Source organism: Spodoptera frugiperda, chromosome 28, assembly GCF_023101765.2.
Source record: "Spodoptera frugiperda isolate SF20-4 chromosome 28, AGI-APGP_CSIRO_Sfru_2.0, whole genome shotgun sequence".
Taxonomy (NCBI): domain Eukaryota; kingdom Metazoa; phylum Arthropoda; class Insecta; order Lepidoptera; family Noctuidae; genus Spodoptera; species Spodoptera frugiperda.
Window position 1 is genome coordinate 9,303,890 of NC_064239.1, and position 12,997 is coordinate 9,316,886.

General features: G+C 34.6%; 1 long non-coding RNA gene across 2 annotated transcripts in view; it reads left to right on the forward strand.

Moving 5' to 3' along the window:
• The window catches only part of LOC126912692 (uncharacterized), a 53,406-nt gene that overhangs the window by 2,916 nt on the left and 37,493 nt on the right, over positions 1-12,997 (forward strand). The window contains exon 2 of one of the 2 annotated variants that reach the window (XR_007707337.1): positions 6,027-6,176. This is a non-coding gene — a long non-coding RNA (uncharacterized LOC126912692). Of the gene's footprint in view, positions 1-6,026; positions 6,554-12,997 lie in introns of those variants that run through there. The other variant, XR_007707336.1, reaches the window with a different exon arrangement.

Below are 12,997 nucleotides of genomic sequence, written 5' to 3' on the forward strand. Positions count from 1 at the left end.
ATATGTAAGCGCTCTTAGTTTTAGAGCTAGACGTATAATTTTGGTTGCGCTGTAAACTAAGTTAGGAGTCTATTTCTTTGTACTGCCTCTGTTTTTTAATTTTGAAATTTTATTGTAAGTAAGTTCTAATGTAGGACGAAGTCTCAGTCACAATATCATTTTTGTATTATACTCAATACTCAATTCTTCTACTCGAAAAGCAGGAGTAGGGACATGATAATTTTTAGTCAGGTACTCAGTCAGTAAACCAACAGTACCCTTAGTACGGATTTGATTTAAGTTTAAAGTAATCGAAATAATATCGCTTTCGGCGTTCTGATAGGCAGGCTCGAATAAACCAACCAATGAAAGATTACTTTAACGTAAAGCAAACTTGTACTAAGTATCAGAGAAAATATAACGTTTACCGCAGAACAGCCATACAGCAAAAAGTGCAATACAGTAAAAATATATTAGCTTATCAACTCATAGACCGTATAACCACAATAAGAACAAAACTGCACACGCAACAATTCAAACAAGAAGTATTCACCCACTATCCTATTAAACGAGGTTTTATTACACGTCTTAAAAAAAAACATTCAGCTTACATTATCTGTGACCGCCACCTCTTATTTACGACGCGTAACAAGCAATAAAAATTGGGACTTGGGGTCCCTATCGTTTTGCAATCTTCCTATTCGAGCCTTGATGAACTCCCTAAGACTTTATATTTGTCTATAAAACGCTTTTATGTCACACACACGTAGAAAATAACTTAGTCCTGTGTAAAAACTACGGTGGAGCGATAAAATATAGCTTGTGTTCAAATGTTTTTTTTTTTTATGAAACACTCTGCAAACGAGCAGACGTATCACCTGATGGTAAGCAATCGCCGCCCATGGACACTTGAAACACCAGAGGCGTTACAAGTGCGTTGCCGCCCTTTTGGGGGTTAGGAATTTAAGGTTTGTTGGGGAATCGGGGATTGGGAAGGGGGAATTGGGCCTCCGGTAACCTCACTCACACAACGAAACATAATGCAAGCGTTGTTTCACGTCAGTTTTCGGTGAGGCTGAGGTATGAATGCGGTCGAGCCGGCCCATTCGTGCCGAAGCATGGCTCTCCCACACTTAAATGTAGTGTTTTCTTTCTAAGAATGTATTAAAAAAGTACATAAATAATATAAGTGTGTGAGTGAATCGTGTCATTGTTGATAATGAATTAATTACTGCACTTTTACGACTTTACATAAAACAGTGACTGATTTAATGCGTTATAAGAAGCTCGGTGTTGGTTTTATAGAACAAATTGACATACTTTTTTTACTATTTGATGGTAAATTCTTTATGTTTCGTACCGCAGACTAATTACTTTTACATAAGTAATCGTTTGTGTTTTTAAAAATAATTTAATGGTTTGCTAGATTCTTCAATGTTTTCTTTTAATGAAATACGACCAGCGCCGCCTATTATTGGTACCTGATTCATTATAGCTAGATTAGGTAAAACAATTTAATATAATTTACATAAACTAACTACGTTTAAAAACTCGACTTCAATTCAATTTCCCTTTCTTTAAAGTCTGTTAATATATTAAAATCTGCTCCCTAAGGCAAAAAAGACTTTCTTAATACCGCATCAAAATCCGTTCAGTCAATTGCGGACAAACGTACATACATACATAGGTGAAACTGAAACACCAATCAATAAATCTTGATATCAAATACAAACATGGTACGCAAACGTAAAAGCGTGTCTACAAAACGAGACGAATAACCTAGTAGCAGTAGCTACGAGTAACGTAGTAGCAGTAGCTACGAGTAAGTAGTAGTAGTAACTACGGGTGTGTAGAAGCAGAAGCTACGAGTATAGCAGTAGCTACGAGTAACGTAGTAGCAGTAGCTACAAGTAACATAGTAGCAGAAGCTACGACTAACGTAGTAGCAGAAGCTACGACTAACGTAGTAGCAGAAGCTACGAGAAGCGAAGTAGCAGACGCTACGAGTAACGTAGTAGCAGTAGCTACAAGTAACATAGTAGCAGAAGCTACTAGTAACGTAGTAGTAGTACGAGTAACGTAGTAGCAGTAGCTACGAGTAACGTAGTAGCAGTAGCTACGAGTAACGGTAGTAGCAGTAGCTACGAGTAACGTAGTAGCAGAAGCTACGAGTAACGTAGTAGCAGTAGCTACGAGTAACGTTACTCATAGCGAGTAACGTAGTAAGCTACTGCTACTACGTTACTAGCTACGAGTCGCGTAATGCGATCGATTCTCACACAGAACTAAGTATTCGTATGATCAACTGTTTCCGGGTTAGTTTTGGAGATTTTATAAATGGGTCCAATTCGCTCAAGGTCACCGCCACTCCATCCATGAATTAGAAAATATGTTTGTACGCGAGGACCTCTAGTTTTTAAGATATTTTCGATTTTAAGCCTTTCACTTTCCGACAGAAAACTGTAAAGGTACCTAAATCTGAAGTAAAACGACATTTTTTGTCAAACGTCATCTATCTTCACTAGATATCGTTCTAAGTAATAAATATCAACCTAATCAGCAAAGCAAAACAACGCAACGGCTCGGAAACACCATCGCAATGTATCACACACCCTCTCAAAGGATTAACTCAGAGTTAGGAGTAATCAGCGTTCCTTCCTCTAATCCGGTACCTACTAATTCAGTAGATAACGCTAAATTTCTCAGAAACATGCGTTATGGTATTAAGGATGATTTAATTTGCATCTCAGTGTAAAATATACGGATTTGTGTAAGCTAAGTTAATCTTTGTAATCACTTGATGAGAATTTGTGATAAAGTTTGGAGTATGGAGATGGAAATGGTGAAGAAATGTGAGTAAAGAAGGTGTTTGATGGTGTTTGTTTACCCTATTATTATGTATGGTGGGTGTCATTAATAAATATACAAGTTAACGTAATTAATTTAACTTTTATTTTTGGAGTTTTGTATTGGTAAGCGGCCCCACTTTACCCATGGTAATTCTAGCCGCGTCCAATATCCATCAATCAGAAAATATGGTTTTACAAGGAGAGCAAAACAATGTTTTTTTTTTTAGGGAAGACTTGGTTTTAAATATACAAAGTATCTATGAAAAACATGAAAATAATATGTGCTCTCTGGCAATTACGTTTATCATTCTACCAATATAGGTTCCTAATGAGTTGAATGTTATTTTAGAATTATAGAATGGGATACAGGTTAAAATTTAAAAAAGAATGCCCTATTTTTGACATAATTTTCTTTATTCATATTGTTACAACACACATAGGTAGGTACAATTGATACAAATTTTACAAAGTCAAGTCTTCTTGTATACAAATAACAACGCAATAGGTACAGAAATACAAAAGTAAAATTTTAATCTCAAGATGGTCAACGAATCTATATCAACTTTCTTCATAAGAAAACAAGTAAGTATTATAACAAAATAACTACACGACCACAACTAAGCACCTACTTACACCCTACAAGATCTAAATAATAACAATGTCTTGCTATGGAAGTATGGTAAGTAATCTTAAACGGCTCTTTAAACCTTAATAGGCTATCTTACTGACCCAAACTGGTCGAAGTGAACGTGATAAATGTTATCCTATTTAATCTACTGATAGCTACTCGATATTAACAAGGGAACTTAGTGTCCGAGTATGGAAGAACAGGGACGGATTAAGTACCTATGAACGTGTGGTCACGGGGCCCATGATCTTAGAACTAGCTACTTTCGTAAGCTTTCACCCGTTCTGCTTAGCTCCTATTGGTCATAGCGTGATGTTTTATAGCCTATATAGCCTTCCTCGATAAATGCACTATTCAACACAAAAATAATGATTCAAATTGGACCAGTAGTTCTGGAAATTAGCGCGTTCAAACAAACAAACTCTTCAGCTTTATATAGTATAGTGTAGGTATTAACTGCCGAAAGAAAACTGTTGAAGGCAAATCCTTCTAGTGACTAGCTTGACTAGTTAGCGTGTTAATATTGAAACTTGATATTTTCACAAGATATACATATTTACACGTATACAGATTTAGATGTGCATGTGAAATTGTGTTTGTAAACGCACCCACGACACAGGAGTAAATCTTAGTGCGGGAAAACATTCTTTAAAAAAATATATTGGGGTTAAGTTTGTCACTGTCACTGTGTGTACTAGACGTGTCATCATCTCGAGGCAAGCACATATTTTAAATAAACCTACCTAATTATTAGACGCTTCTAAATTCAGAGTCCGTGATTCAACTGAAAATTTCGCCGAAATTGTTGCAAAAAAATTAAAAGTGTGTCATACATCCGCTGTGGTACCTACCTATGTCATAAATCCGTTTTTTAGTTTCAGTGTCGAATCAAGTAATACGCATTTTCTTAATGTTATATTTGTCTGTTAGTGGTTTAGGTCCGCAACCTTAAAGGTTACACCTTAAGACCACCCTAACACCCACATACATAGACCTATGTTAAAAACATATAGAATGTTACTATCATTAGAACTTAAAACGGGATATTTACCATGTTTATTTATTTTTCGGAAACTCGCAAAAATATACCGAAAGCTCCAATGATAGTACTAGTGACCATGTCTGTTTAAAAACCTATAGAATGTTAATCTTAATACACCCCTGTGCAGGTCGCCTGACTATACCTATAAATTATAGCAGGTTATCTACGATTACAATTAGCAAATGGAGCTGTGCTGTAGCCGTTCTCGTTTCAAGTTAAGAGGATACAGAGGTCGTTGATATAATTATGATAATTTGCATTTGACTCGAATGCCTGCGATATTGAAGCACCTGACATTTTATGCATAGCTTATTGCAGTCGTGTGGAATTTGCGGACGTTTTTTTTTTTTTATACTGATATAGTTAAAACTCAAAGTTTAAACACGTATATGTAGTTATGTAGAAGTATCATCAATAAATATTAAAAAAATATTTTGAAAGACAAAAGGATAAAGTCTATCATCATCATCTTCAGCCGGAAGACGTCCACTGTTGAACAAAGGCCTCCCCCTTAGTCCTCCACGTAGAACGACAAGCTGCCACCAGCATCCACTTTCAAGGGCAAAGTCTATCATCATCAGCCGAGAGACGTCCACTGTCCGTCAATCAAAGGTAACTATTATTTTTTTAATACTGATGTACTTTTACAATCTACAACGATAATTATGTATTCTAAACTTTTATTTACTTCGGTATACCTACTATTTATTACATGTTATCTTGACGTTCTATATAAACTTACATAAATATATGTTTATAACAAAATAAACTTACTTCTAGTACTTTACAATGCAAATCAGAAAATTGTAAAACTTTAATGATATTAAATTGCTCTAAGATTATTTTACGATTAAATGGAGGAGAACGGGGAAAATACAATACCACGTTTTCTACAACACTGTTTTAAATAAGAAAGTTAAGTCCAAGAACTAATTACACAATTAAATCGTTTAAAAACTATCGCAGATCAGCCGATTTTTTTAAATCTATACATATAATAAAATCGTAGAAAAGTGCTGTCTGTACATTGAAAATAAAAATAAAAAAAATAGCAGGGGTTATTGTTATGTCGATGTCGAACCCAAAAATGTAATTAACTTTTTTTTTGTCTGTTTGTCTGTTTGTCTGTTTGTCTGTTCGTCTGTGCGCGCTAATCTCAGAAACGGCTGATCCGATTTGGATGCGGTTTTCACGAATATATTGTGGGATGCTTAAATTTACATTTAGTGTTTGTTTCATGTCAATCGGTTCATAAATAAAAAAGTTATATCAAATTAAAGAATCACGTCGAACATTCTATGCTTATACCATTAATCTCCGCAACTATTTGACGGATTTGGTTGAAATTTGGTACAGATATATGTAGTTTAGAACCTTAGGAAGGACATAGATATATTTTTATTTCAAAAATCAAAAAATAAAAATAAGAAATAAATTATTTATAAATAATTCTATGTCGATCGTTACACGACTTCGGTTCATGTTATTGTTTTAATTTATCGAAAAAAAGTAAATAAATAGTAAAAAGGTATGAAAAAAATAATATCAATATAATAAAACATTTAGTACAAAGAAAATGCTCTAACGGAGTATAGATAATTCTATGTCGATCGTTACACGACTTCGGTTCATGTTATTGTTTTAATTCATCGAAAAAAAGTAAATAAATAGTAAAAAGGTATGAAAAAAATAATATCAATATAATTAAACTTTTAGTACAAAGAAAATGCCCGAACGGAGTATAAATAAATAATCCAAGTTGTCTTTATCCTCGATAGATGGCGTTGGGATCGAAATAGATCGCGCTATGGTTTCGTTACATTCATTTGGTTGGGTATCGGCCGAGCGCTTCGGTACTATCGTAGAAAAAGTGTATTATCAGTCGTATGATTATTTGTCTGTAGTGGTCCTGCTGTTTCGTATATTCTAAATTGGTTTCGTTGTATTTGTCAATTAATAAGTTTATTTGTTGGGTTTTCCTGGTTTTTTGGTTAAACTATTTAACGTAGGTTTAGTTTGATATCGATTATTAGTAGTTACTGTAGTTAGTTTTTTTAATAAAATTGTAAGTCTAATTTTTTTTTTAATTAGATTAGATTTAAGTCGTTTCTTTTAAATTATTTAGTTTAAGCTTGGTTATTATAGCATAGAGGATAGGTTGTAATATAGTTTCTTTTTTAATTGTTATAAATTCGTAATTCGTAGCTTTCTTTAGTTTTAAGTTAGTTTTCATCTTAAGTTCGGAAAGATTATAATATTTCTTTAGTTTAAGTCCGTTTTTAAACTATTTTTTCAATGCCCTAAGTGAGTATACATCTATTAAATTCAAACGCAGAGCTCATTATGTTGATTTTTGAAGAGTTCCCTGGAATATCTTCCACATCTCATTTTTGAAGAGATCCCGCGAGATCGGGAACTATGTGGTTAAAACCAAAAATTTGCCGGAAGTCACTATTCCACGCGAACGAAGTCGCGGGCAAAAGCTAGTAGTTTAATAAGTTTCTTCCTATCCATGTTCTATTTTCCATTTTAAATATAGTTCGTTTTTGTTTGTACCATTTGCGTAGGCAAGTAAACTTTGTAACCAAGGGCTTCAAACATAGGGGGTGAATAACTACTAACATTTTCCCCGAAACTAAAATGTCCGTGCTCCCACAGGGTGGCCGGTCATTACATTTACGTTAGGAATAAGTACAAGTTTACAGAAATTTGATAGTCATAAAGTGTTGCGCAATAAACTGGCCTCTGGGCAAGACCTCAGGGTGTTTTTCTGGCTTACAAGGAACATAAAATTTTTATCACACGCTGCGTATTGCGTCCGTGTTCCTAATACCATTTTATGTCCACTATAATCTAATTTGGCTGTGTTTCGTCAGTTTCGATAGTTTCGGTTCTGTAAAGTTTACGGTCATCGGTTTGTTTTTAATATTAATAGATTCACAATAATTTATCGTTTTAAATCTACCTGTTCGTACCTGATTAAACATTGTTCTTTGCGGGAATGTATAGCTTATGTGTGGAAACTGTTTTGGATTAAACTTTGGCTATGTTATTGTAATTATTTGTTATATAATATCTGATTGAAATAAAAATAAATTCTTCTATGAAAATGTTATTCAAACCTATGGTACATTCCCTACCATAGCAATTAACTCAAAACGAAATCACAACAAAACTAGACAACAAAAATCACAGTCCATTTCAATTAAATTTCCCCAAACACAGCCAACAGTTCTACACAATTTTCCCTAAAAAACTTGTCCAGACGAAAACATTTTTTTGTGACATAGGTTTTCAAACATTTGTATCACATAAACATTTTATATAGATGTCCACTCTCGCCACGTCTCCTCTGTTTACAAACTTGATTGGATTCGTGCCTTTTTTATTTACTCGAAGCATAGTTGTTTTAAGTTAATAGGTATCGGGTAGAATCGGCGTATTCGTGCGAGTACTATTAGCAATCTATCGTATGAAATGGAAAGTAGGCATTAGTGCGATCGTGCTTGAACTAAATTGTTGAACGTTTTTAAGCTTGCGCGAGTCTCAAGTAGGTGCGTTTTGAAATTATTCCATTCGTAAGTTGGAGTTTGATAATTGAATTTAATCGTGGTTCATTGGACATGGTTTTAAGTAGGCAATGTATATCGGCGATTTATATATTATGTTGTTTAATAATAGGGCGTAAATAGTTGTTTAATAATAGGGCGTAAATAGAAACACTTTTAGCCTTTTCACATTATTGAGGGATAGGTAGGATTCGAATACAATAGCGTCTTTAAGTCTGAGTTGGTATTACCTAGGTTCTTTGTGTTCAGTGATAGAGAAGTACCGACATATTTCTTTCTAGGAATGTGCTGTAGTAGGCGATGCAGTGGGTACTCTCGCCCCATCTTCGGCGGGAGAACTTATTGGATGACTTTCCCCTGAAAAAAGTGGGGACTTCAAAGTGGATCTATTTATTAAATCCCCCTTAAATATGCTTAAAGGTAGCAATAATCCCTGTTCTTAAACATTATTTAAAAACGAAAAAAAAAAACGTCCTAAAACCTGCAATAGGTAATTTTAACACTCAAAAACAAAGTACCTATTACCTAAGTGTTACCATGTAATTTCACATAACTTAGTAGCAACATGTTTGCACTAAATAATACCTACGTTAAGTTAACGACTAGTTACAGTTTTACGATTTGTCTACACAAGTGTGGGTAGACGTTAGAAGTTATGCAAACTACTTACTGCTCGTAAAAACGGTTTAGTTTTTAAATAAAACGTTGGTTCACAAAATATGTAAGCGCTCTTAGTTTTAGAGCTAGACGTATAATTTTGGTTGCGCTGTAAACTAAGTTAGGAGTCTATTTCTTTGTACTGCCTCTGTTTTTTAATTTTGAAATTTTATTGTAAGTAAGTTCTAATGTAGGACGAAGTCTCAGTCACAATATCATTTTTGTATTATACTCAATACTCAATTCTTCTACTCGAAAAGCAGGAGTAGGAACATAGTAATTTTTAGTCAGATAGTCAGACAGTCAACCATGAGTAAACCCTAGTACGAATTTGCTTTACGTTTAAAGTAATCGAACAACATCGCTTTCGCAGCCTGATAGGTAGGCTCGAAGAAACCAACCAATGAGAGCGTCGAACGCCCTCTCGTTTCGATTACTTTAAACGTAAAGCAAACTTGTACTAAGTATCAGAGAAAATATAACGTTAACCTGATTTACCGCAGAACAGTCATACAGCAAAAAGTGCAATACAGTAAAAAAAGATATTAGCTTATCAACTCATAGACCGTACAACCATAATAAGAACAAAACTGCACACGCAACAATTCAAACAAGAAGTATTCACCCACTATCCTATTAAACGAGGTTTTATTACACGTCTTAAAAAAAACATTCAGCTTACATTATCTGTGACCGCCACCTCTTATTTATGGCGCGTAACAAGCGATAAAAATTGGGACTTGGGGTCCCTATCGTTTTGCAATCTCCCTATTCGAGCCTTGATGAACTCCCTAAGACTTTATATTTGTCTATAAAATGTTTTTATGTCACACACACGTAGAAAATAACTTAGTCTTGTGTAAAAACTACGGTGGAGCGATAAAATATAGCTTGTGTTCAAATGTTTTTTTTTTTATGAAACACGCTGCAAATGAGCAGACTTATCACCTGATGGTAAGCAATCGCCGCCCATGGACACTTGAAACTCCAGAGGCGTTACAAGTGCGTTGCCGGCCTTTTGGGGGTTAGGAATTTAAGGTTTGTTGGGGAATCGGGGATTGGGAAGGGGGAATTGGGCCTCCGGTAACCTCACTCACACAACGAAACATAATGCAAGCGTTGTTTCACGTCAGTTTTCGGTGAGGCCGTGGTATCTATCCGGTCGAGCCGGCCCATTCGTGCCGAAGCATGGCTCTCCCACACTTAAATGTAGTGTTTTCTTTCTAAGAATGTATTAAAAAAGTACATAAATAATATAAGTGTGTGAGTGAATCGTGTCATTGTTGATAATGAATTAATTACTGCACTTTTACGACTTTACATAAAACAGTGACTGATTTAATGCATTATAAGAAGCTTGGTGTTGGTTTTATAGAACAAATTGACATACTTTTTTTATTATTCGATGGTAAATTCTTCGTGCTTCGTTCTGCAGATACTAATTACTTTTACGTACGTAATCGTTTGTGTTTTTAAAAATAGTCTAATGGTTCACTAGATTCTTCAATGTTTTCTTTTAATGAAAGAGGAGGCAAACGAGCAGACAAATGGTGAGCGATCAGCGCCGCCTATTATGGTTCCTGATTAGTTAGAGCTACATTAGGTAGGTAATACAATTTATTATAATATGCATAAACTAATTACGCTAAAAAATCGACTTCAACCTCCCTTTTTTAAAGTCTGTTAATATACTAAAATCTGCTCGCTAAGGCAACAAATACTTTTCTTAATACCGCATCAAAATCGGTTCAGTCAATCGCGGACAAACGTACATACATACATAGGTGAAACTGAGATCCTCCTTGTATTTTTTGTCATTTATATATCATCTTTAATACACTAATTATTCTCCATCAACCCAAAAAAGAAACACCTTTACCAACTTCAATTTACCTTTACCTCCTAAAACAACACATATTACTCCATGCACCTACCACTGGTTTTACACTGCACCACTCAAAGGTTTGGCTAGTAGAAAATGCCTACGGCATTAAGCCCACCTCATATACACATTCATGTGCATAAAGAGTTAAATAAATAAATATTGCCTTCCATTTAGGTAGCTTTCACAATGAATCATCGCTTAACCTTTAAAGCATCGTATATCAGACACTGGATAGACGTCACACACCAAACTTTGATCAACACGTCCGTCTGTCCGTCCAGTGAAAGTAATGACTCGTAAAGCTACTGAACGGTGTAAAATAGACGGACACAGGTAAAGGACCTCCGTTGCTAGGCAACCGTTTTATTATAGCTTTTTGATGAATAGCTGTTTATAGTTGTTACAGGATGACATTCTGGTTTTATTTTGGGATTATTCGGTTTTTAATTTAGATGTGATCTTGATGTATTTATTACGAGATTTTAGCTTCAGACCCTGGAAAAGGTAATAAGAATAAAAAATATTGATTGGGGAATTTTTAGTATATAGGTAGTATAGCGTAAGTATAGCATAGCATAAATAAGTTTGTTTTTAATTATGACAAACGAGCAGATGGATTACCTGATGGTAAGCAAATGACCCGCAATACTAAAGAAATCACAATGGCGTAGTTGATGTTTAGTTCTTAAATTAGGTAAGAATTATTTTATTTTTTTAAACGTTGAGTTAAACACATTAGGATTTTCTCCAATGTCATGGGTGCGTTGACAAACATAGAAGTTCACATACACACCACACTCAGACCCGAAACAACACGATTGTTGTTCACACAAAGCGTGAATTGCGTTGCTCCGTGCTGGAATTGAACCCGCTACATGTTGAGGAACAGCCGGTTGCCCAGCCACCGTTGCCAACTTTACCATACCAATTTTAATACAATAACAACCAAAGATAGAACTGACGTGACGCCTTCACCAGTTGCATTAAATTCCATTTAAACAGCATAATATCATTCATCCATTTAACTTCAACCCCATTCAAATGAAATATTTAATAACTCAAACTGAGTAAAAATGCGAACATTTCAGGAACCTTTATCAAAACAAAATTAGCCAACTTGATTAGGGTAGAAGTTCCTTTCTTTAGTGAATCTTTTAAAAAAAAATCTTTTTTCTATGACACAAAAGGGTCAGATTTAGATTAGGGGGTGTGTCAAACCCCCGTTGCGCTGCAAAATTAGTCAAGTCAGGGGGCGAATTAAAAAAGAAATCAGGCGAAAGTTAATTCTGAAAGTTTTAATTACGTTTTATTTTTTAGTCGTCAAGTAATTCCACGTTAATTAATTTAGGAAGGAAGTGATTCGACATTTTTGTTCGAAGGTAAATTACTAAAAAATATTGTCTTTTTCAATTTCATTGTTTGGTTTTCACAATATGTTTGTTCACAGTTTTTCCTGCATACTGGTACTCATTGGTATGTTTTCAGAAACACGGGGTTGCTGTCATTAATACGGGCGTTTTCTGAATGTTTTCATTGTTATCTAAAAGGTTTGTTTTGCAACATTTTTCCTATGGCAGTCGACGAATTTGTTTTTTCTTTTTAATAATAGGGACTTTACTACTACTTTTATACTGCACAGCGTATGCTAGTCCCATCGTAACCTAACAAGTGTATAAATCAAACAGAAATCAATGTGTCAGAGCCATAAAGTTGAATAACAATCTCGCACTATCAGTACCTAAGTCAAGCAAATTATGTATCAAGTACCACCTACCTAACTTGTCATTTGTGTTAATTTTGTTAAAACAAACATTAATATTACCTGTTTCATTTATTATTTAAACAATAATTAAACTAAAGATAAATCATTCAAAAGTCATATTCTATACCTAACACTTGTTTAACATTAAAACGGTTTAGATTTCAAATCAAATAAAAATATTAACCTCACCCTTTATTTACACTCACATACACAACTACATACAGACATACATATTATAAGTTGTATAAACCCGCCATCTTAATTAGGAACACGTTTAAAAAGAGAGTGAGATGAGGACCAAGATAGCTGGAGTCTGCTAAGTGTGGAGGGCCCTTAATTACGCCTTTTACACCTTCACGCCTTTTCAACTGTCAAGAGTTTCTAGAGACGTACTAGGCGAAAATGTCTTCAGTTTTTAACGTGTTTTTTGTAAGTTGTTATTAGGTATGTTGTTTTTATCGTGGGCTAATTAAGTTATGTTAAAAATTATTTAAATCTTCGAATGGTAATACGAATAAAAAATGTTTTAAATGCTTTCCTTGTGACAGGCAAGAAAGAAGTCATGGGATGATTTTCTCCCTCTTGTCTGCTATGGTCGAGGCAAGAGGGACTGTCAGACTCTTACT